At 47.1% G+C, this 10,739-nt stretch overlaps 2 long non-coding RNA genes across 2 annotated transcripts; one reads left to right on the forward strand and one right to left on the reverse strand.

The window, feature by feature from the left end:
• Positions 1-3,742: 3,742 nt before the first annotated feature.
• Positions 3,743-7,963, forward strand: LOC116980181. The gene is made up of 3 exons (XR_004413879.1): positions 3,743-3,763; positions 4,863-4,865; positions 7,860-7,963. It is a non-coding gene; the product is annotated as an uncharacterized LOC116980181 (long non-coding RNA).
• A 1,222-nt stretch (positions 7,964-9,185) lies between these two features.
• Positions 9,186-10,511, reverse strand: LOC116980182. Its single transcript, XR_004413880.1, has 3 exons — positions 10,444-10,511; positions 9,898-9,903; positions 9,186-9,197 (listed from the first exon to the last, which is right to left on the reverse strand). It is a non-coding gene; the product is annotated as an uncharacterized LOC116980182 (long non-coding RNA).
• Positions 10,512-10,739: the final 228 nt, after the last annotated feature.

The raw sequence follows: 10,739 nt of genomic DNA on the forward strand, positions 1-10,739 counted from the left end.
CTTCCTAGTCGGATAAATGATCTGTGTATAAATAAAATCTTTGGCTGTTTATATCATCCTGATCACAGCTGGCAAGAATATCTCAAAGGTATTTCATGGATGGCATCAAGTGGGTAGCTGGTGAGAGCAAATTTTACAAGGCAAGATCTCACAGACAATAATCTGTGGACGGGTTGATGGATAGGAAAGGTTTATATGGGCCAAACACAGGTAGGTGGGACTAGTGGGCTGAATGGCCTGTTTCCCAGCACTTTCCCAGTGCTGTATGACTGCGACTCCATGATTCTATGAATCAGGTAAATAGACACAGAATACTGGAGTAAATCAGCGGGGTCAGGCAGCATCTCTGGAGAACGTGATAGTACCATCCACATTCTCCAGGGATGCCGCTGACCCGCTGAATTACTCCAGCACTTTGTGCCTTTCTTTGGTAAACCAGCATCTGCAGTTCCTTGTTTTAACAATCAAGTAAATGGATCAGGTGTTCTGTGACATCAGGACTGCTTCTTCTCAGCTCTAGAGACCAGGGTTCGATTCTGACTTTGGCTGCTGTTTGTGTGGAGTTTGCATGTTCTCCTTGTTGCTGCCCCAGCTTCCTTCCACATCTCATAAGCATCCAATGCAGTTTGGTAAGTTAGTGTCTCCTGTAAGCTACCCTTATTGCAGGTGACCAGCTGGTAGAGCTGCTGCCTCGCATCGCCAGAGACCTGGGTTCAACCCTGGCTTTGCATGCTGTCTGTGTGGAGTTTGCATGTTCTCCCTATCTCTGTGTGGGTTTTCTCCAGGAGCTCCAGTTTTCTCCCACATCCCAAAGATGTGCGGGTTTGCTGGTTAATTTGCATTCGTAAAAATTGCCCTTACAGTTGGGAGTGAAACTAGCATGAACGGGTGATCAATGATCGGATCAAACCTGGGTGTCTGGTGCTGTGAGGCAGCAGCTCTTCAGGTGCACCTCCGTGCTACCTGGTTATAGCACCTGCCTCAACTACCTCCTCTGGCACCTCTTTCCATATACCCACCACCCTCTGTATGAAAAAATGCCCACCAGGTTCCAATTAATCTTGTCCCTCTCATCTTAAACCTATGTCCTCTGATTCCCCTATGTTGGCAAAGGACCTGCTGCATTTTGTGTTTTTCTCTTGATTCCAGCATCTGCAGACTGCAGTCCCTCGAGTCGCTGGTAAAAAAAGACTGTCTGCATTCACCCTATCTATTCCCCTCATTATTTTATACACCTCCATAAGATCACCCATCAGCCTCTGTGTTCCAAGGAACAAAGTCCTAGCCTGTTCAGCTTCCCTCTATAGTTCAGGCCCTCAAGTCCTGGAAACATCCTCATAAATCTTCTCTGCTTTCTTTCCAGTTTAACGACATCCTTCCCACAGTTTCTTCCCAGCTGTTATCAGGCAATTGAATCATCCTCTCACCAACCAGAGAATGGTCCTGATCTCCCATCTCCCTCATTGGAGACCCTCGGATTATCTTTAATCAGGCTCTAGTGGACCTTGCACTAAACGTTATTCCCTTTATCCTGGGGACGGCTTGATTGTAATCAGGTATAGTCTTTTCGCTAAAGGTAGACACAAAATGCTGGAGTAACTCAGCGGGTCAGGCAGCATCTCTGAAGAAGAGGAATAGGCGACAGTTTGGTCGAGTCTTTTTGCTGACTGGTTAGCAACCCACAAAAAAAGCTTTTCACAGTAACCTGGTACGCGCAACAATAAATAAACTAAACTGAAAGGATGACCAAAACTGAATACAGTTTGTGATTAGTATGGGTGTCAGGGGTTATGGGGAGAAGGCAGGAGAATGCGATGATAGATCAGCCATGATTGAATTGACAAGTAGACTTGATGGGCCGAATGCTATTACTAACGAACTTATGAATATTCCAAGTGTGGACAAGTGGGATGGGGTGTAGATGGGCATAAAGGGCGGCATGGGCATGCTGGGCCGAAGGGCCTGGTTCTGTGCAGAGATCCTGAGCTATCAGGCTCCCGAGCTCAGGTGCGGAACCAGGGCTGGAGGAAGTAAGGTGAGGTGTTGGCTACGGAACAACTCACTTCATTACACGTTTGATAAACTGCTGGTTCAGAAGCCTTCCTGGAACTTCCAACCCATTTGCACAATCAAGGCTGTCAGGAGTAAAATACAATTGCTGTCAGAGTGGAGAGATTTTTCAACGGTGCCCCGGGGTCACGTGAGAGGAGAGGTCCGGCAAATGAGCCCACAAGGTGATCCAAACATGAGCCCTCGCCGTACAGAAAGCACAGCAAACAATGCAAGGTTTGTTTGATCTGAGTACAAGAAAGAAATGGCATTCGCCAACCGATTCAACGATGCTGCTACAGTGGCATTAACCTGGGCTTAGAGAGGAGAGGGGGGGAGGGGGGTGTGTGGAGAGGTGGCCACGAACCTATGTCGGTTTCTCGTGTTGAGTTGCTCGTATGGCATCGGGTGCAAGGTACAAAGCAGCATGGACTTCCTCAAGCCAACTGGTCGCTGGCTGTGATGCCCAGCTGACAATGGGACTGTCAGGTCATGCTGACCAGCGCAGGAACGGGTAGCAAGACAGATTCAAAGTATAAGTGGCTTTACATCAGTTGGAACTTCTGGGACCAGGCCAACGTTTGCCTCAGTGCAGGCTGCAACAGCAGGTTGTATTTTTGTGTGTAAAATCATAAGAGGAATAGATCGGGTAAACGTACAGAATCTCTTGCCCAGAATAGTGGAATAGCAGAATAGACCTGAGCTGTAGGGAGAGGATGAGCAGGCTAGGACTTTATTCCTTGGAGGGCAGGAAGCTGAGGGGTGATCTTATAGAGGCAAATAAAATAATGAGAAGAATAGATCAGGTAAACACACAGTCTCTTGCCCAGAGTAGGGGACTCAAGAACCAGAGGACATTGGTTTAAGGTGAGGGGGAAAAATTTAATAGGAACCTGAGGTGTAACTTTTTTACACAAAGGGTGGTGGGTGTATGGAACGAGCTGCCAGAGGAGGTAGTTGAAGCAAGTACTATCGCAACATTTAAGAAGCATTTAGACAGGTGGATGGATAGGATAGGTTTAGAGAGATACGGGCCAAACACGGGCAGATAAGAGTAACGTAGGAGGGACATGTTGGTCGATGTGGGCAAGTTGAACTGTATGACCCTATGACTCTATAATAACCTTTCAACAACCTGCAACTGATGTCATTAAAAGATCTCAAGCTAACTCACGGGAGTAATTGTAGGAACAAAGAACTGCAGATGCTGGTTTACTAAAAAATACAGAAGGTGCTGGAGTAACTCAGAGAGTCAGGCAGCCTCCCAAGAGAGCATGGATAGGTGACGTTTTGAGTCAGGACCTTTCTTCAGTTTTCACCCAAAATGTCACCTATCCATGTTCTCCAGAGATGCCGCCTGACCTGCCGAGTTACTCCAGCACTTTGTGTCTTTTTTTGCACAGGAGTAATTATCACTGGACGAGATTGCTGGACAAAAGTTTGTTTAAAGAGGAAGGTTCCAAAGTGGGGAGTAGAGTCATAGTCATACTGCAGGAAAACAGGCCCTTTGGCCCAATTCGTCCATGCCGACCAAGATATAGAGAGAGGTGTAGGGAGAGCTGGGAGGGCTAGTAGTCTATTTCTTGGAGCACCAAAGGATGAGAGGTGATCTTATAGAGGTGTATAATATCATGAAGGGAACGGATAAGGTGAATGCACAGTTTTTTATCCAGGGCATGGGAATCAAGAACCGGAGGACACAGGTTTAAGGTGAGTGTGGAACCTGAGGGGCAACCTTTACATACAGAGGGTGGTGGGTGTATGGAATGAGCTGCCAGAGGAGGTAGTTGAGGCAGAAACAAGCAGCATTTAAAGACCATTTAAAGACCACTTGACAGGTTATTGGATAGGAAAGGTTTAGTTAGTTTAGTTTATTGTCACATGCACTGAGGTACAATGAAAAGCTTTTTTGTTGCATGCTAACCAGTCAGCAGAAACACAACACATGATTACAATCAAGCCATCCACAGTGTACAGGATAAAGGGAATAACTTTTAGTGCAAGATAAAGTTCAGTAAAGTCTGATTAAAGATAGTCCAGGGGTCTTCGATGAGGTAGATGGGAAGTCAGGACACCTCTCACTAGTTGTTCATAGGATGGTTCAGTTGCCTGATGACAGCTGGGAAGAAACTGTCCCCGAATCTGGAGGTAGACAAAACTGCTGGAGAAACTCAGCGGGTGAGGCGGCATCTATGGAGCGAAGGAATAGGTGACGTTTCGGGTTGAGACCCTTCAGACTGATGTGGGGGTGGGGGGCGGGAAGAAGGAAGGAAGAGGCGGAGACAGTGGGCTGTGGGAGAGCTGGGAAGGGCGAGGGGAAGGAGGGAGAAAGCAAGGACTACCTGAAATTGGAGAAGTCAATGTTCATACCGCTGGGGTGTAAACTATCCAAGCGAAATATGAGGTGCTGCTCCTCCAATTTGCAGTGGGACTCACTCTGGCCATGGAGGAGGCCCAGGACAGAAAGGTTGGATACGGAATGGGGGGGGGGAGTTGAAGTGCTGAGCCACCGGGAGATCGGGTTCGTTAATGCAAACTGTGCGGAGGTTTCGGGTGAAGCGATCGCCAAGCCTGCGCTTGTTTTCACCGATATAGATCAGTTGACACCTAGAGCAGCGGATGCAATAGATGAGGTTGGAGGAGGTGCAGGTGAACCTCTGTCTCACCGAATCTGAAGGTATTCCTTCTCACCCATCTGTACTCTTGCCCAATGGGAGAGGGGAGAAGAGGGAGTGACTGGGGTGAGACTGGTCCTTGATTATGCCGGTGGACTTGCCAAGGCAGCGTGACGTGTAGATGGAGTCGATAGAAAGGGGGTTTGGTTTGTGTGATGGGATGGTGTTGAAGGATGTGGCCCAAATATGAGCAAATGGGATCAGCTTAGATGGGGTATTTTGGTCGGCATTGAGTGAGTTGGGCTGAAGGGCCTGTTTCCATACTGTATCATGACTCCATGTTCCCAGTGCTGGGTTCCGAAGCATCGCTCCTGACAGCATCACTGAGAAAATGTGAAGTTGTCCGAGTCAGAGATCTGAACTTCAGGAACACCAGGGGCAGTCAGGCGGAACCCAAACAACAAAGGATTCGCAGTTTTAACAGGGCATGCATCCTGAAAATAAACAACAGTTCCACCAGCTCTTAAAAGCGGGGGGAACCAACATCAGACCTTCGCGAGATGCAATTCATACGCTGTTTCATTGAGGGTGGTTGGGTGGGGCAAAGTCTTACTGTTATTTACAATGTCTGTGAGCATCTTTTGCATTCTTGAAAGGTCCAGAGGTTTGTAGGTTAATTGGCTTCTATAAATTGCCCTTAGTGTGCAGGGAGTGGATGCGATTCTGGGATAACAGAACTAGTGTGAATGGGTGATCAATGGTCAGCATGGACTTGATGGGCAGAAAGGCCTGTTTTCAAACTGTATCGTTAACATAAACCTAATTAAACCTTAAGCCCCTGTCCCACTTTCACGACCTAATTCACGACCTCTGCGGAGTTTGCCCTTGGCTCATACTCGCAGCATGGTCGTCACAAGGTCATAGGTAGGTCGTGGCAGGCCATGATGTTAGTCGTAGGTACTCGTGGCATCAAGTAGGTCGGGGCGTTTTTTCTAGCATGATGGAAAATGTCGACGAGTAAAAAAGGTCGTGAATTAGGTCGTGAAAGTGGGACAGGCCCTTGAGTGTGAATTTCTGATCAAATCTGTTTGGTTGGAATGGAGGAGATTCAGTACGTCAACGAATATTGTCTTGAACTTCTAGAGAGTGCACTGACTGGTTACATCACCGCCTGGTTCAGCAACTCGAACACCCAGGAATGAAGGAAGGAAGGCACAAAGAGTGATGGACACTACCCAGACCATCGCAGGTCCTGATCTCCCCTCCATCAGAGGAATCTACAGGAATCGCTGCATCAAAAAGGCAACCAGCATCATCAGAGACCCACATCACCCTGGCCACGCTCTCATTTCACTCCTGCCATTGGGAGCCTGAAAACCATGATCTCCACGTTCAGGAACAGCTTCTTCACAACAACTATCAGGCTCTTGAACACTACAAACACCAAGTAAACTTCACACTACGAACAGGGCAGCACAGTGGTGCAGTCGTAAGAGCCGCCGCCTCACAGCGCCAGAGACCCGGGTTCAATCCTGACATCGGGTGGCCTGTTTCTGTGATGTATCACTAAACTAAAAACTAAACTGCCTTGGTTGCACTGTGGACTTTGGGCTTTAGCTTAGCTGATATTGTTTTTTTTTTTATTTATTGAACTTGCTTTTGTTTATTATGTTATCTGTGAGTACTGTGTTTACAAGCCTGTCATGGTGCTGCTAGAACGGCTTTTAATGATCTGCTTTTGGTACAGATGAGTCTTGACTCTCTACTTGGGTCTCCCTCAGAGTGTGAGGTCAAGTGAGGGGAGGTGACGAGGGTCCCTGGTACCCACTCCACCCTCCCCTTCTACCCCCACACTCCCTAGTTCAGACAGAGGCTGGTGGAGATCACAGAGCAGCCAGCTGATCAGGGAACTGCTAGCTAGCACGTTTGTTTTTGCATTCCTGTGAGCACTCGTTTGAGCCAGAGGGCAGCGTGACACAGGCGAGGAGTTCCAGTCCTTCCACACGGGGGTGGCTGCCAGTCCTTCGATGCAGGGGGGAGCGGGCCTGCGGACGGAGGACCAACAAGCCCCAGGGCCAGGAGCCTGGGACCCTCAGAGACCTCGGTAGGCTGGCGTAGACTAACGCCCTCTACCCACCCAGCCGACAGCAAGGTAATGCCAAGGCCAGACAGGCAGTGGTTGTAGAGCAGATGACTGACTGATGCAGCAGCAGTGGGGAAATGCACGGAGTGAGCTGCATGGATAGGAAAGGTTTAGAGGGACATGCGGGCAAATTGATTGATTGCAAGATACAGCGTGTTTGCATGCCCTTCGGCCCATTGAGTCCATGCCGACCAGCAATCCCCCGTATATTAATTCTATGCCTAGGAACAATTTCCAGAGGCCAATTAATCTTCAAGCTTGCAGGTCCTTGGGATATGGGATGTAACCAGAGCGCCCGGAGAAAACCCATGCGGTCACAGAGAGAACGTACAAACTCATACCGACAGTACCTGTAGTCAGCATCGAACCCGGGTCTCTAGTGCTGTGAGGCAGAAATTCTACCGCTGCGCCACTGTTCCGCCCTAGTGAGGAAATGCAGAGCATGTTACTTGGATAGGTAATGTTCATAAGGATGTTTAAGAAGGAACTGCAGATGCTGGAAAATCGAAGGTACACAAAAATGCTGGAGAAACTCAGCGGGTGCAGCAGCATCTATGGAGCGAAGGAAATAGGCAACGTTGCCTATTTCCTTCGCTCCACAGATGCTGCTGCGCCCGCTGAGTTTCTCCAGCATTTTTGTGTACCATTAATGTTCAGAGGGATATGGGCCAAACATGGGCAAATAGGTTGAACGTTACTTTTCATTGAATCATTGAAAGATACACCGTGGAAATGGCCCTTCGGCCCATCGAGTCCACACCGACCATCGATCAACCATTCACACTGGTTCTATGTTGATCCACTTTCTCATCCACTCCCTACCCATTAGGAACAATTTACAGTAGGCCAATTAACCTACAAACCCGCTCGTCTTTGAGGGAGTGGGAGGAAATCGGAGCACCTGGAGAAAACCCACACAGTCACAGTGAGAACGTGCAAACTCCACGCTTTCTTAGATGGGGCATTTTGGTCAGCATGAGCAAGATGGGCAGAATGGACTGTTTCTGTGTTCCATGACTCTATGAGAAAGGAGGACAAGTCCAGATCATCAGAGGGTAGAGATTGAAGAGGGACCTCGGGGCAATTTTTTCACTCACAGGGTAGTCCGTCTCGGGAACGGGCTGCCTGAGGAAGCTGTAGAAACAAGTAGAATGACATCTTTCAAACGTCATTTGGACAGATATATAGATAGGGTTTGGAGCCATATGAACCAAATGTAAGGATTAGCATTCAATGTCAATTTGGTCCTCCGGGTGCTCCGGGCTCCTCCCACATCCCAAAGGCTTGCAGGTCCGTAGGTTGATTGGCACCTCTGCAAATTGCCCCTGGTGTGTAGGGAGTGGATATGAATGTAGGATTACATAGAACGAGTGTGAATGTGTGATGGATGGTCGGCTTGATCTCGGTGGGCCAAAGAGGTCTGTTTCCATGCTGTACAGCTCTATGGCAATGTTCTACCCGTGGTCTAGTGGGTAGCATGCATGCCTCTGAATGTGAAGGTCCCAGGTTCAAGTCCTGGTACTGCAGTTGCTGGGTGTTGCTGAGTGCCATCTTTCACATAAGATGTTGTATCCCTCTCTGCCTTCTTGGTGGGGATGAGGGGCGGAGGGGGGGGGAGAAAGATATGTCCCTGTTTCCCCCAGGGATGGTTGGGGTGCTATATAAATCCAGGTTCCTTGTCTCTGAACATGTTTGGGACTGTGGGCAGGTAGAGCATCACCTGGTTATTAGTAACATACACAACGGCTTCAGGGTAAGATGGATGGGGTGAACACCCTAGAATCATTAAAGATATGTTTGAGACCTGTGTCAATATGATATTGATATAATACAGATATTATATAGGTACAGTTTAGATTCATTTATAATATACGTATAAAATACTTGCGTCAAAATATTCACCTGGTATATTCACCTATATAATATAATATTACACACACCCATACACTTGGTGAATAACATATTATATTATGGAGGTAAATATGTGAATATAAGAGTGTGTGTACATGTTATATAGTAATGTATAATAATACTATACTGTATCATACTAGTACAGTAATATATAATGTGTCTCTGCACATGTCTAAATATTGCACATGTCTATATATATTATATAATGATTTAATGTATATATATTCAGGAACAAGAAAGCTGAAATCTTGCAAAACACAGAGTTCTGGAGGAAATCTGTGGGTCAAGCAGCAACTTTGTAGCAAATGGACTGTGGACACTGGAAACCAGCTGTCCATTCCTTCCACAGATGCTGCCGAAGCCACTGAGTTCCTCCAGCAGTTTGATCTTTTGCCATTTATATTTACCTGCATTAATCAGTGTACATATGGATGTTTCTTCATACCGTGTCCGTTTTCCGCTGATGTTTACTGTGTGTACTGTGCAGTGTTTGTCAGTAAATATATAAGCATGTGGATCAGTACCTGCATTTGCGTGTCACCTCTTCAGGCACATGTTTTGTTCTGGGTGTTGAGGAGTCCAGTTAGGCCATTGAATCTGGCCAGGCTCCTTGTAAAGTACCCACTCAGGGCTTACTCCCATTTACTGTCCCTGCAGCCCTATTTCTTCTACCAAGGATAGTAAGTTACTGAGCAAGGTTAGAAAAGTCCGTCACAAGTTTATTAAACATATGAGCAGAATTAGGTCATTCGGCCCATAACGTTTACTCCGCCATTCAATCATGCTTGCTCTCTCTTTCCCTCTCAACCATTCTCCTGCCTTCTCCCAATAATCTTTGACACCCTTTTATGCCCCTGTCCCACTTAGGAAACCTGAACGGAAACCTCTGGAGACTTTGCGCCCCACCCAATGTTTCCGTGCGGTTCCCGGAGGTTTTTGTCAGTCTCCCTATTGGTCGAAAGTGGTTTCCGCCGATTATTTCAAAAAATTAAAAACCGGCCGCGACTAAAAATAGGTTGCCATTTTTAAAAACGGTAATTTTTTAGTCGAAGCCGGTTGCGATGCTAGTTGAAGGTGGTTGCCGGAGGTTGCAGGTAGTGGAAGGTAAGTGAATGTTTTGAAATAATCGCCGGAACATAGAAGAAGCGGAAACCACTTTCGGCCATTAGGGAGACTGACAAAAACCTCCGGGAACCTCCAGGAACCGCACAGAAACCTTGGGTCTCCAGAGTCTCCACAGTCTCCAGAGGTTTCCGTTCAGGTGTCCTAAGTGGGACAGGGGCATTATTAATCAATAACCTGTCATTCGCTGCTTTATAAATATGTAATGACACGGGTCCTCCATGGCTATCAGTGACAATGAATTCCACAGATTCACCACACTTTGGCTAATGAAATTCCTCCTTTCTCAAGTTACGTTCTTTTATTCTAAGACTATGGCCTCTGGTCCTAGACTCTCCCACCAGTGGAATCATCCTCTCCACATCCACTCTATCCAGGCCTTTCACTATTCAATAACTTTCAATCAGAGCCGCTCATCCTTCTAAACTCTATCCTCGAGTTCCCCCTTTGTATCTTATTCTCCCATTTTAAAATCTGCATCCCTCATTCTGACATCATCCTCTGGGTATATCCATGTGCCTATATAAAAGCCTCTTAAACAATGCTCTCATCTCTGCCTCCACTCCCACCCTGCAAGCGTGTTTCATTCTCATTGCAGAAAACTTGCCCGCACATCCTCATGAAACCTTCCCCCTCTCGCCTTATAGCTACGCCCTCTAGTGTTGGACATTTCCACCGAGAGAAAACGTTCTGACTGTCTACACTCTCTATGCCTCTCAACATTTTATATACTTGTATCAAGTTTCCCCTCAACCTCTGACGTTCCGGAGTAAACAACCCAAATCTATCCAACCTCTTCCTAAATCTGAAACCCTCAAATCCAAGCAGCATTCTGGTAAAGATAGACAGAAAGTGCTGGAGTAACTCAGCATGAACGGCAGCATCTCTGGAGGAAAAGG

This window comes from Amblyraja radiata, chromosome 13 (genome assembly GCF_010909765.2).
Source record: "Amblyraja radiata isolate CabotCenter1 chromosome 13, sAmbRad1.1.pri, whole genome shotgun sequence".
Lineage (NCBI taxonomy): Eukaryota > Metazoa > Chordata > Chondrichthyes > Rajiformes > Rajidae > Amblyraja > Amblyraja radiata.